Source organism: Cupressus sempervirens, chromosome 11 (assembly GCF_028749045.1).
Source record: "Cupressus sempervirens isolate cs-2001-9-10 chromosome 11, ASM2874904v1, whole genome shotgun sequence".
NCBI lineage: Eukaryota > Viridiplantae > Streptophyta > Pinopsida > Cupressales > Cupressaceae > Cupressus > Cupressus sempervirens.
In genome coordinates, this window is record NC_143128.1 from 192,550,264 (window position 1) to 192,563,994 (window position 13,731).

The window sequence follows — 13,731 nt, forward strand, 5'->3', positions numbered from 1 at the left end:
CGATGAAAGTTGTTGAAGGTGATAAAAAAGAATAGATCCACCATTAAAGTGCTACTTTTAATTTGTTTACTAATATGCTAAGTCAACCATTTCATTGGTCAATTGGATTCAATCCCTTGATGTGTGCCATGTGGCCCAATACAATCTATTCATCTTGCCACCTCGACAATCTTTAGACTTTATGTTGACCTATGCCTTCCTTTGTTTGCAACTTCACCACCTTTATCCTTATTAACTACTTTAATCCTATGAAGTCATGATGCTATCAAACTAACTGCCAATTTCCATTTTGTAGCTTAGCATTACATTATTTTCTTAACCATCGCAACCTTGCGAATGCATGACTTTAACCCTTCGCACCGTTGTAAGTAAAAATTTCCTTAGAATTAAATGTGTTTGATTGCATGACAGATGTGAACTTGACTATGTATGATATTTATTTACACTATTGTGACTTCACCTCTGGTCAAACCATAACTCTTTGTGACCAGGAAAAACCATTAAGATAACTTTTTTTCATCGATCATTCACGTGATCATGACCCTAACCCTAACTTCTTTCCTAACTCATGTTACTATGTGACCAGTGGAGATGAATGTTATTCATTCTTGTGGGATTGTAACTAGAAACTGTATGTAGACATAAAATGCTACAAAATGGTGCTAACACTAGTCTTTAGCTATTTCATGCCTTCACAATGAAGCTGGTGGTTAAGCTATAAATGTGTGCAACTGGACGATGAAGGGCAATCGTGGGCTCACAACTAAAAATCTTAGAAGGATATAACATGAAAATTTTAAAGATTTACAATAAAATGAATAAGGCTAAAGTTTTTGTATAACCTTATAACATTTAATCATTTGACTATTTGAATAGATATGACCATTACACTATTAAAATTCAAATCTTTCCATTTTGGTGGGAGGGTGAAATTAGCCAACAATTCTGGCAACTCAGGGGGGATGCAAGCCTACTATGGATGGACTAGTAGCTTGTGCATCAATTGGGTAATAGAGGCATATAAATCATGAAAATAGGCCTAGAAAAACCCTAAAATCATAGAAAATATGGCTAGTAAAACCTCAAAATGGCTCTCTGCAAATGTAAAATAGGAACAAAAACCCTTTGCAAAAAACCATGTGCTCATGCACTTCTTAGAAAAAATGAAAGAATAGGAAGAAAACTAGCTAAATATATACATGAAACATTCATTTCTATCTGAAATAGGGTTTGAGGTATATTCCATTGAATGGAATAGGCAAGATTTCACCATTAGGCCTGCTTAACTATAAAGCATTAGCTTGCTTGCAATTGGTAATCACATAGGGACCACTCCATAGTACATCAAATTTTAAGTGCCTCCCTAGTTTTTCCCTATCTTCATCCCATTTTAACACAAGATTACCTTTTCTAAAAAATTTTGCCTTAGCCTTCTTATCAAAGCTCTTCTTCATCTATTGTTGGTGTGCTTCCAATGTCTACATGGCCTAATTTCTTTTCTCCTCTAGCATAAAAATAAGGGTTTCATAAAGTGTTGACAACATCAAAAAGAGTTTGTTGAAACACCTATAAAAATTAATTACCAATAATCCTCCTTGGGTATGTGGCTTCTTCACAAACCTAAGCCCCTCTTCACATGCTTAGATTGAAGCCATGAATGCATTCAACCCAACAATCTTCTCGTGCTAACTCTTTGACCACTAACCATGTTACTCTGGCTTTCCTAGGGCATCAATGAAAAATATAAATTTTTTTTCTAGAGCCCAAGATCTTGTACACGTAATTTTCAAAGAGTCACCTCAAAGATCCCAAAAGACTTTATAGATGCCATGTTGGGAAGATGAGCTATGACTCCATAAGTAAAAACTATTTGAATCAAACTAGAGATAGTGCTGAAACCAAAATACTTGCAACAATTAAAGAAACTAAAAAAAAAAATCCTATCTAACCATAGTCAAACTAATATATTTACATAGACTATCTCATGTAGAATCTATAACACAAAGTTCAATCTATACAATAACAAATGGAAAGCAAAATGCCCTAATTGCCATAAATTTGCTCAGAAATTATGCTTTCTCATTAAACTTTTTTTTTTTCTAAACTCCATCTAGCCCTTCACAATGGTTGAGGAAGGATTATATAGTTTCCCCTCACACTCTATAACTATTTCAAAGAGTTTCATAACTATATGCTCAAAAATTGCAATATAGCAAGAAAATGTTGTCTTGACAACATTCACAATTTCGCAAAGTTTTCATGCAACTTTGACAACTTTTGCATTGTTGCACTCCAACTCACTTAACTCCTCATGAAACTTAACCAAATGCATATTTTTTCTTAATAGGTCATGAAAAACTATTCTACTCTTTATTTTCCTAATTTGGCTGTCTAAATGCACAAATCCAACATTTGCAACATTAAGGCATCTCCTAGCAACTTTGAGCAAACCCATAAAACCCACAAATTAGAGACTCTAAATGACCTAGTTAGGCCCTCTAACCACAAAACCACAACCCTCAAACTAAATAGTCCTATTATTTAACTATTGGAATGGATAAAGCCACTACAAGCCAAAATGAATAAGAAGCCTAGGTTAACAAGTAGTCTCACCTAGGTGCTCTTGCAACAAACTCTCCCATAATAGAGAATCATGTCACTCCTATGGACAACATTTCTTTAAAAATTCCCAATTTTTTTAAGTCTATAGTTGCAATCCATGTTGCATCTAACTTTGTCTTATGTTTCCACTTTATGAGGTGTTCCATATACACCTTGTGTCTAGTAGTCTTCTTGACCTTCTTCTATCTATAGCTTGGGAGGTAAGACAATAGGTTATACATCTTTGCCAACCTCCTTTCTTTTCATATCCATCTTCGTTAAGGTTCCTTTAAACTTGACTAAATATACCATATTGAAGACATGTGAAATGTTCAAATTAGTAGGCAGATCCACTTTTTATGCATTAGCCTCATACTTGGCTAAGATTCTATAGGGTCCCACTCTTAGAAATTTGGTTAGTGGTCCCCTCAGGATTTTTGATAGGGTCTTAACCACCTCCAATGTACTATTAGTTGAGTGTTTGTGTTAGGCATTGATAGATCAGTATTTTGGTGCAATGGAAACCCCATTCTAACAAGTGGTATTAGAGCTTGGTCATAGATTCAAATCATCAGACCCTCAGGTAGCACTAAGGGGGAGATTTTTGAAAATTTGGTCAGTGCTCCCCTCGAGATTCATGATAGAGGTTTAAGTTCCTCCTATGTAGTATAAGTTGAGTGGTTGTATCAGGTATTGACATATCAATCTTTTGGTGCAATGACAACCCCACTCTAACACTCACTCTTTTCATCTATAGCTTAGTAGGCACTCACTTCTACAACATGTATTTATTCAAGTATACCATAAGATAGTCACCTGTCTCAAATTGAACATCCTTTCTTCTTTCATCTGCCTTGGTCTTTAATTTTTGGGTAGTTTATTGTATAGTCCTCTTGACTTGTTCTTGTATCTCATTCATGGTTTAAGTGAAATCTTCAACATGAACACTCCTATATTTTATGGCTCGAAGATCTATTAGCTTACATACACCCCTTAGATGCATCCCATAAACAACCTCAAACGGGTTTCTACCTATTGTTTTGTTCACACTATCATTATAGGCATATTCTTCTTGGGGGATGACCACATCCCATGTCTATTGATATTATTTAGTTAGGAAGCTTAGAAGGTTATCTAACACCCTATTAACCACCTTAGTTTGGCCATTTGTCTAAGGGTGGTAAGTTGAACCAAATGAAATGTTAGTTCCCAATATAATCCATAATGTTTTCTAGGAATGACTCATAAACTTGACATTCATATCTAACAAAATGCTTAGGGGTACTCCATGGATCCTCGCAATCTCCTTAAAGAATAAATGTGAAATATAGCTAGCATCATGAGTAGTTTTACAAGGTGTAAAATGACCCATTTTGCTAAATCTTTCTACCACAACCTTATTTTGTTTTAGGTAACTCTACAATGAAATCCATGCTGACACACTCCCATGACCTATTAGGGATTGGTAAAGTTTGGTACAAACCTAAATTTCTAGCTCCTCCTTTTTATTTCATACACACTACACATTGCTCAACATGTCTTACCACATCTCTTGATAACTTTGGCCAATGTTAAAATCTCTACACTAACTCAGTGGCTTTGTTCACTACAAAATTAGTACTTAGATTGCCATTATGTTTCTCTTGGATAAGGTTATCTCTCATGGAATCCTTGGAAACCTACTTTATTTTAGAAAAGGTTATCCACCCTAAGAAAATGTATGCGTAAAGATATTCTATCTACTTTAGGTGTCTATTTCTCAACTTTTCTTGTGTATTTATGTAGCTAAGGGCTTGGTTGTTAGTAAAGACTACAAATTATTTGGGTAGAAGGTAATGCCTCCACTTCATAAGAGACCTAACTAAAGCATACAACTCCAAGACACAAAAAGATTATTTCTTCTTGGCTTCATTAAACTTCTCATTGAAGAAGGCTAATTGCCTACCTTATTGACTAAATACACCCCGTGCTACTATCCCACTTGCATCAAACTCTAGGGTAAATAGTTTATCAAAACTAGATAGTCTAAGGATACATTGTGTTGCTACTTGTTCCTTCAACTGTTCAAATTCTTTCCCTTCTTTAGAGTGTTGAAAAAAATTGATCAATTGTATATTGTCTTTGATGTTACATAAAATGCCATATCTTTACCAGTCAATGTATGCCAAGCTCACTCAAGCAATGAAGAGATTTTACTATTTTTGTTGAGCATTCTAGTATTTTCCAAGTTCAGAAGACAATGTATGATGAGTTCAGTTGGGCATCGAAGAGAAGTTCATAGAAGTTAATTGAGCTCACTCATTTACCAAAGGAAGTTTGCAAAGATACAATGTTAACCAAGTTCACTTGGTTAATAGGAAAATCATTTTAGTGTTAGTATCTACTGAGAAGGGTCAGCTAACAAAGGATTTTCTTATTTTGGCATATTGAGCTTAATGGATTTGTTTGTTGGTTCTAGCCAATGGAAGAGATGAATATTAATTATTCTAGGTTGTATTCAAGTTGACTTGATAATGTATATGATATAAGTATAATGTCAAGTTAAGGATTGAATGTGTGAGAATGTGTGGAAGTTAAGAAGATGCTTAGAGGAAGTGAACTAGAAGGATAAGTAGAATATCCTTGTTGGGCAGAAAAGATTAATTCGATTAGGAAGGATCAAGTATTCAAGCTAGAATTGAGATCTAAAATCAACAATACAATTGCATCAAAAATTAGGGCATATCTTTGTTACTCTCTAGATATTGTAGCAATGTATCAAATCTCTTAACTAAGTTGGCTTATCAGCTATTTGCCAAATCCTCTAAAAAGGTGGAATTTCTAGATTGAAGTGTCTAAAGAACTGTAATAAGGCCACTCCTAATAGGGTGATTAAATCCTCTAATAGAGTCACACCTAACACTATTTTTTATAACCTTTAATAGGGTTGGCTCCTAACATGACTCACTTCAGAAGAGTGAAAAATAGTAACTAGTTGTAATTGGTATTTTTTACCAAATTGTGTTTCCATGTTAAATCTTGGTGTCACTTGTGTTCATGCTATTTCTTTTATGTGTATGCAACTAAGTTAATTAATTTTAATCATAGTTAATATATTAAGATAACCCATATCATTAGTGTTAACTAACTGCCTTTGTGTTAACCAAATAAAAATAGTTTCAATACAGTTTATGTTTTGTATTGACATCTAAGGGATCTGAGATTTATTTTTGTGGTAGGTAATTCACCCCTCCACTCTTAGTTATTTCTCTTATGTTTCCAACAATTGGTGTCAAAGATTTTGGTGCTTGCAGACAAGGTTTCAAGGACCTAAGCTAAAGATTAGGATGCCTTATAGGAGAGAGATTCCCAAGATGAATAAAGATAACTTTGAGGTATGTAGGAACTTATGAAGCTACATCTAGAAACCATTAGTGTTTTAGGTTTGAAATATTTGAATGCTCAGTATAAAGCTCCTACTACAACAATGAATATGGAGGAGAATGTTGAAAAGAAGAATCATAATATTACAATGATTGGCATTGCATCAACTCATATATATGCTAGATTTTATGAGGTCAAAGGATGTGGTACTTCTCATGATATGTGGACAAAGCTAAAGGATATCTATGGAGGTGATGATAATGTGAGAAGAGCTATGCCATAAAGCTTGAGAGGTTAGTTTGATTAGATGAATATGAGAGAGGATGAAAACATTGAAAAATATGTTGAGAGAATCAAAGTTAGTGTCAGTGCAATCAAAGCCTCTAAAGGGAAAATTGATGATGTAAAAGTGGTAAACAAGGTACTCAGAACCCTTCTTCATATATATGAAATCATAGTGTCATCTATTCAAGAGAGAAGATAGTTTTGATAGTGATTTTGAAGCCATTGAAGTACTTCTTGCAAGAAGGTATCCCAGAGGAAAATGAAAGTACATAGGTAAAATTCCTTTAATCTATTTTTCTTGTGAAGAAGTTGGTCATATAGCTACAAGGTGTCCAAACAGTGAAGACGAAGATGAAAAGAAGAATAGAAAGTATAAAGGCAAGAAGAATTTCAAAATCTAAAAGCACTACAAGGATAGAGGGAAGAAGTCTTGTTTCATGGCTAAAGATTCTAATAGTAGTGATGGTGATGAAATGGTCTATATTATAATAAAAGATGAAGAAGATACTATGGCACTTATCTTTCATGTTAGCAAATATGATACATGGATTATTGATATTGGTTATTCTCATCATATGACTAGTGATAAAATAAAGTTTGAACATATGGAACATTGTGATGGTGGAAGTGTAAGATTTGGAAACAATGAACCATGTTGCATAAAAGGAAACGATTGTATTTCTCTAACCAATGAACTCATATGTGATAATGCTTATTGGGTTGAAGGATTAAAACATAATCTACTAAGTTTGGCATAGTTGAATAACATTGGATTCAAGGTAGAATTCATGAATGGGAAGGCCAAGATGCTAGATGGAAAAGGAAATCTAGTTGGGTCTGGTTACCAAACAAAAGGGAACTTATTCTACCTAGATCTTAGTTAAAGTTCATTTTTTCATTGCTCAAGTAGAAGAAAGTTAGTTATGGCATAAAAGGTTGTATCATGTGAAATTTGATAACTTGATCAATATAAGAAAAAAAAAAGAGTAAGAGGTATTCCTAGTTTGAGGAAACTTGATATGGGTCTATGCAAGAATTGTCAAGTTGGTAATATGGGCGAGACAAGCTTCAAGAGAAAGAGCTATCATTTTGAACAAGTCTTGGAGCTAGTTCATACATACCTTTGTAGACCTATTGGCATTGAGAGCTAAAGTGGAGATAAGTACTTTATTTTATTTTTTGATGATTATTCTAGAATGATGAAAATAATATATCTAAAAGATAAGTCTGAAGATTTTCAAAAGTTTAAGTGGTATCTGGCAAGAGTAGAGAAGGAAACATGAAAGAAGATAAAATGTTTTACATCAAATAGAGGATGTGAATTCATTTCTAATGAATTCAAAAAATTTTGTATTGAAAGAGGAATCAAAAGACAAGTATTAGCCCTTGGTACACCTCAGCAAAATGGTATGATAGTAAGAAGGATTAGATCAATCATGGATTGTGCAAGAACCTTGATGATAGAGAAGAATGTTGCAATCAAATACTAGAAGGAAAAATCAATACAATAGTTCATACCTTGAACATAGTATAGTTAAAGAAAGACTCAAATCAAACTCATTATGAATTATGGTATGGCTAAAAACCTAATGCAAGTTACTTGAAATTATTTGGTAGAAAATGTTATATTTTGAAGGAAACTAGGAAAGATAAATTTGATACCAAAAGTGATGAAGGCATATTCCTACAATACTCCAGCAGAAGTAAAGCATATGAATATTTTAATCTAGCTACTCATAAGATCATAAAAAGTGCACATGTGAAGATTGATGAGTTTGCAAAAAAGAGTGAAGAAGAGAGAAACAAAGAACCTAAAGATTACAAAAATTTTATTTACTTCGAACTTGATACATTACCTAATCCAATTGGAAGTTAGAAGACTTCACCTCTCAAGTCCCCAATCTCTAGAAGAACCCATGTTGTAGCTAGTGCAACCTGAGTCATAGTCTGAAGGACCCAAGTCATAGTCCAAGGCTACTAAGTTGGAGCTAATGCAACCCAAGTTAGAATCTAAAGGACCCAAGTCATAGATAGTGGGACCCCAACATGATGCAAAAGATCATAGTGAGGCAAGTGGAACAAGTTCTAAATCCAAAGTACCTGTATTAGCAAGATACGTTAGAAGGCACCATGCACCTGAGTAGATCATTGGAGACAAGCCAAATGGTACAATGGTAATGAAAAAATTGAAAGCTACTTGTTTTCTTATTGAATTTGAACCTACAATAGTTAAATATGCTTTGGATAATGAAAGTTGGATTGAAGCAATGGATGAAGAGATAGAACAAATAGAAATGAATAGGACCTAGACTCTTGTTCCTAGATCAAAGGATAAGAATATAATTGGCACAAAGTAGGTTTTTAGAAATAAGCTGAATAAAGATGGAGAAGTTTCAAGAAATAAAGCAAGGTTAGTATGAAAAGGATATTCTCAAGAGGAAGGTGTTGATTATGGTGAAACTTTTTCTCTTGTTGCAAGATTATAAGGTGTTAGGACTTTACTTGCTTATGTTGCATATAAAGGATTTAAAGTGTATCAGATGGATGTTAAATCTACATTCTTGAATGGAATTCTTGAAGAAGAAGTTTACATAGAACATCCTAAAGGTTTTGTAGATCCTAGCAAAAAGGACATGGTTTTTAAACTTCAAAAAGAATTGTGTGGTCTTAAGAAAGCTCCTAGAGCTTGGTATGAAAGACTTCATAATTATTTGATAAATATTAGTTTTCAAAGGATAAATGATAACATCAACCTATACATAAAAGAATGACTAGAAAAGAAGATTGTGTTACTACAAATCTTTGTGGATGATACATTATTTATTGGAAATGATGATTTATGAAAAGCCTTTTCAAAGGAAATGAGCAAGGAATTTGAGATGTGAATGTTTGGTGAAATCAAATTCTTTGTTTGTTTGCACATTCAATAAATGAAAGATGGTATCTACATTACTCAATCTAAGTATATCAAGGAGATATTGCAAAAATTTGGGATGGAGGATTCAAAACTAGTCGAAACACCTATGTCTACTAGACATAAGCTTTCCAAAATTGATGATTTCAAGGAGGTAGATTAGACCACATACATATCAATGATTGGAAAAATTTTGTATGTTGTACATACTAGGCTTGATATTGCTCTTGTAGTTGGTATGGTGGCAATATTTTTAGCTAATCCTAAAGAAAATCATATGATGGCAATAAAGAGAATCATGAGGTATCTAAAAGGCACTGAAGACTATGGATTATGGTACAAGAAAGGAGGTAGTTTGGATTTGAAAGCCTTCACTAATGTAGATTGGGTAGGAAGTGTTGATGAAAGGAAGAGCACTAGTGGTGGAGCATTCTTTCTTGGTAAGAGACTACTATCTTGGACAAGAAATAAGCAAAATTGTATTTCTTAGTCTACAACAAAGGCAAAGTATGTTGTAGCAATAGTTAATTATTCTAATGTTGTTTGGTTCAAGCAACAATTGGTAGGTATGAAGTTAGAAATCAAGGATTGATTGGTTATCTTTTGTGATAACACAAGTGCAATTAATGTATCAAAGAATCCTTTGATGCATACCAAGACCAAGCATATTGTAATGAAATATCATTTTATGAGAGAATTGGTGCAAGATAAAGAGGCAAGATTGGAATATGTGAATACTAAAGAAGAAATTGCAAACATATTCACAAAGATATTACCTAATGATGCATTTTTGTATCTAAGAGGTAAGTTAGGGGTTATTCCCCTATCTGAAGCTCACTTAATGGAGTTTAGTGAGGCACCAATGAGAGCATGTTGATGATTAGTATAGTTGATGAAGTAATAAAAGGGCAGATTGAATAAGAATTTGTACATCAAGTATATTGATATTCACTAAATATTGTCTTTGGCATAAGATGTCAAAGAGGAAGAACTTGGTTGGATATTAAAGATGGAGAGTTTTCTATTAGAAGAATATGCTGAAGAAAAAGTTTTCTAATATAGGGAGAAACTAAAGTCAGAGGGAGTTCACACAAATAGAGGGAGGTATCATGGATGAGAATCATAATGAAACTAAGGATATTTTTCCTTATTTTATTTTTCTTTGAAATTTCACTATATTATGACATATTGTGTTGCCATCAATGCCAAAGAGGGAGATAATTGATCAATTGTATATTGTCTTTGATGTTACACAAAATGTCATATCTTTACCAATAAGTGTATGTTGAGATCACTCGGGCAATGAAGATAATTTGTTGTGTCCGCTAAGTATTTCAATATTTACCAAGTTTATAATGTTAGGAATAAGGTGTCTCAACCTTGTATAATTCCTATTCTTATTATTATTTGTTTTGAAAAATGTATTTTTGCAAATAATATGTAAATGTGAGTGTACATGTCTAGTTGGCATGTTGATCACTTACATGTGTCGGCATCTTGCAGTGTGTGAAGGAGATCATGGCTGAAATGGTTATGACGGATTCCTATGATGCGTAAGAGCTATTTAAGGAATGAGCTATGACAGGTGTAAGAGCATCTTATGACATGAGGCCTATTTGGGCACCCAAGAATGAGTGGTTGGTGTGTGTAAGAGAATATGCCAAAAATAGGTTGGTATGATGGATTCCCTTACACTTCTCTTGTGACCACTATTTTTGGCAGATTTTATGATAAGCTATCATTGTCTACTCAAGGGATGGATGCCCTTATCTTGGTATTGGATGTACATGTGGCATTGTGCACGTTTCTTGGTGGTTTAGCCATGAAAAATGCCCAATTCCTTTGTGGGCATTTTGTTGGGTCTTAAGATGTTCATAAAATGGGTATTGCATGTTGTAATGCAATAGTGTGATAGATGAAAGTTTGCAGGTACTGAGGTGCTGCTGGGGTCTTCTATTGTTGATGTTGAACTTGCATTGCAAGTGTATTGTAATCTTGTGTTGAAGATAATACATTGTGCAGGTTCTGGAGGGGTGGGGTTGTTTTACCGAAAGGTTTTTCCCCACCGGAAAATCTTTGTGTTATGTGTTTCTTTCTCTATCTATTTTTTGTATGCATGGTTGGCTACAATAATGTTGTTTACATGATATTGAATCTATAAGTGTAGAAGATTTTAAAAGGATTTGCACCATAATTTCCTTATGAGATTAGTGTAGGAAGCTATTTCCGCACCTGAGTTTCCTTACAAGTGGTATTAGAGCTTGATCAACTTTTGATCCTAGTTGCTGGGTAGGGTTTTTTGACCTAATCTCAAGTTGAGTCAGAGTCTTGTGCAGAGCATCCTGAATCTTATTTGCAAATTAAGATGGTGAGTTCATCATATGGAAGAATGGAGGTGGAGAAATTTAATGGCACTAATTTTGAGTTGTGGAAACTCAAGATGGAAGACATGTTGGAAGATCGTGACCTATGGGAAGCGACTACAAGAGCTACAAGACCAGCAACTATAACTCAAGTAGATTGGGATATCAAAGATCGTAAAGCTAAGGGTCTCATAAGACTCTGTTTAACCGATGCAGTCCTTCTAAATGTTCTAGATGAGAAAACCGCATATAGTTTGTGGGAGAGACTTGGGGCCGTGTATTAGGCCAAATCTTTAGTGAAAAAGTTGTTCCTGAGGAAGAAGTTGTATTCTCTATGAATGGAGGAAGGTGGATCCTTAACGGATCATTTAAATGCATTTAATCTGCTGGCTGCACACTTGACATCTGTTGATGTCAAGTTAGAGGAGGAGGATTGTTGCTACACACTTTTGTGTTCTTTACCGGATTCATGGGATCATCTTGTGATGGCTCTTGGAAGCACATTAGTCACCTTCAAAATGGATGATGTGGTATCTTCACTGCTATCAGAGGAGATGTGGAGAAAGGCTTACGTTTTCGAAAAAGAGGCCCTTGCTGTATGTTGGAGATCCATGGAAAGAGGAAGGAAAAATGACAATAAGTTTGACAATAAGGGTAGATCCAAATCTCGTGAGAAGTCAAAGACTTCCAATAAGTCCAAGGAAAAATGTTGGAACTGTGAAAAGACTGGGCACTTTCGTAAAGACTATAAAGAGCCTAAGAATAAGAAGAAAGCCTCAGATTTTGGTTCTAAAAAATCTCAAGAAGATGGCGATGCATTCATCGTAGCTTTGGCAGCCACAGCATCTGATGATGTGTGGTTGGTTGACTCAGGTGCATCTTTTCACATGACCTCTCATCAAAACTAGTTCTCAAGATATGAAGAGTTCGATGGTGGAAAGGTGTACTTGGGTGATGATTCTCACTTGAAGATAGTTGGACACAGAAGGGTCACTATCAAATTTCTTGATGGATGAGTAAAGGGAATCAGTGGAGTTATGCACATTCCAGGCTTGGAACAAAACCTATTATCTGTAAGTATGCTGAATGATGTAGGTGTGCAAGTTGTTTTTTTGAAAGAAGGATGTAAGATGATTAGAAGATCAATGGTGCTTGCTAAGGGTACTAGGAGAGGTACTTTGTTTCAGCTAGATGCATGTATTCCTCTATGTAATAGTTCTTCATCCTCACCATCTGAATGAGCAGTGAATAATTCTATGGTTATTGGTTCTGATGGCAATGCAAACACTTTGGAAGGAAAGCTTCCTACAGAAAAGACAATGTTGTGGCATATGAGACTTGGCCACATTGGTGAGAGGGGTCTCAGAACCCTGAAAAAGAAAAATCTCATTGAGGGGTTAAATGATTGCAATCTTGAGTTTGACTTCTGTGAACACTGTGTATATGGTAAACAAAATCATGTTCAGTTTTACTCTAGTTCTCAGAAATCTTATGATGTTTTGGATCTTATTCATTCTGATGTATTTGGTCCTGTAAAAGTTCCTTCAATCTCCAAGTCTATATTTTTTGTATCTTTCATAGATGATTATAGTAGAAGGACATGGATTTATTTCCTTAAAAGTAAGACACAAGTCTTTAGTCGATTCAAGGAATTTAAAGCCCTTGTAGAGAATTAGACTAGTAAGAAGATTAAGTGTGTGAGAACTGACAATGGTGGTGAGTTTTTCTCAGCAGAGTTTGAACAATTCTATAAAGAACAAGGTATCGAGAGACATAAGACAACTCCTTATACCCCGGAGAAAAATGGAGTTGCAGAGAGAATGAATAGGACACTGATGGAGAAGGCTAGGAGTATGCTTAGTGGAGCTGGTGTAGAACAAAGGTTTTGGGCCGAAGCTGTGGCCACTGCTTGCTATTTGGTTAACAGATCTCCTACATCAGCCCTTGTTGGTAAGACACCCATGGAGGTGTGGTCTGGTAGGAAGCCTTCAATTAGACATCTTCATGTTTTTGGTTGTGAAGCTTATGCATATGTTCCAACGGAGAAAAGATCTAAGTTGGAAAACAAAGCTGTTAAATGTATTTTCATTGGGTACAGTTCTGGTGTGAAAGGATACAAGCTTTGGGATCCTATGACTAGTAAGGTGTTGTATAGAAGAAATGCTATTTTTAGAGAGCTAACATCTTCTCCTATTGTGCTACAAC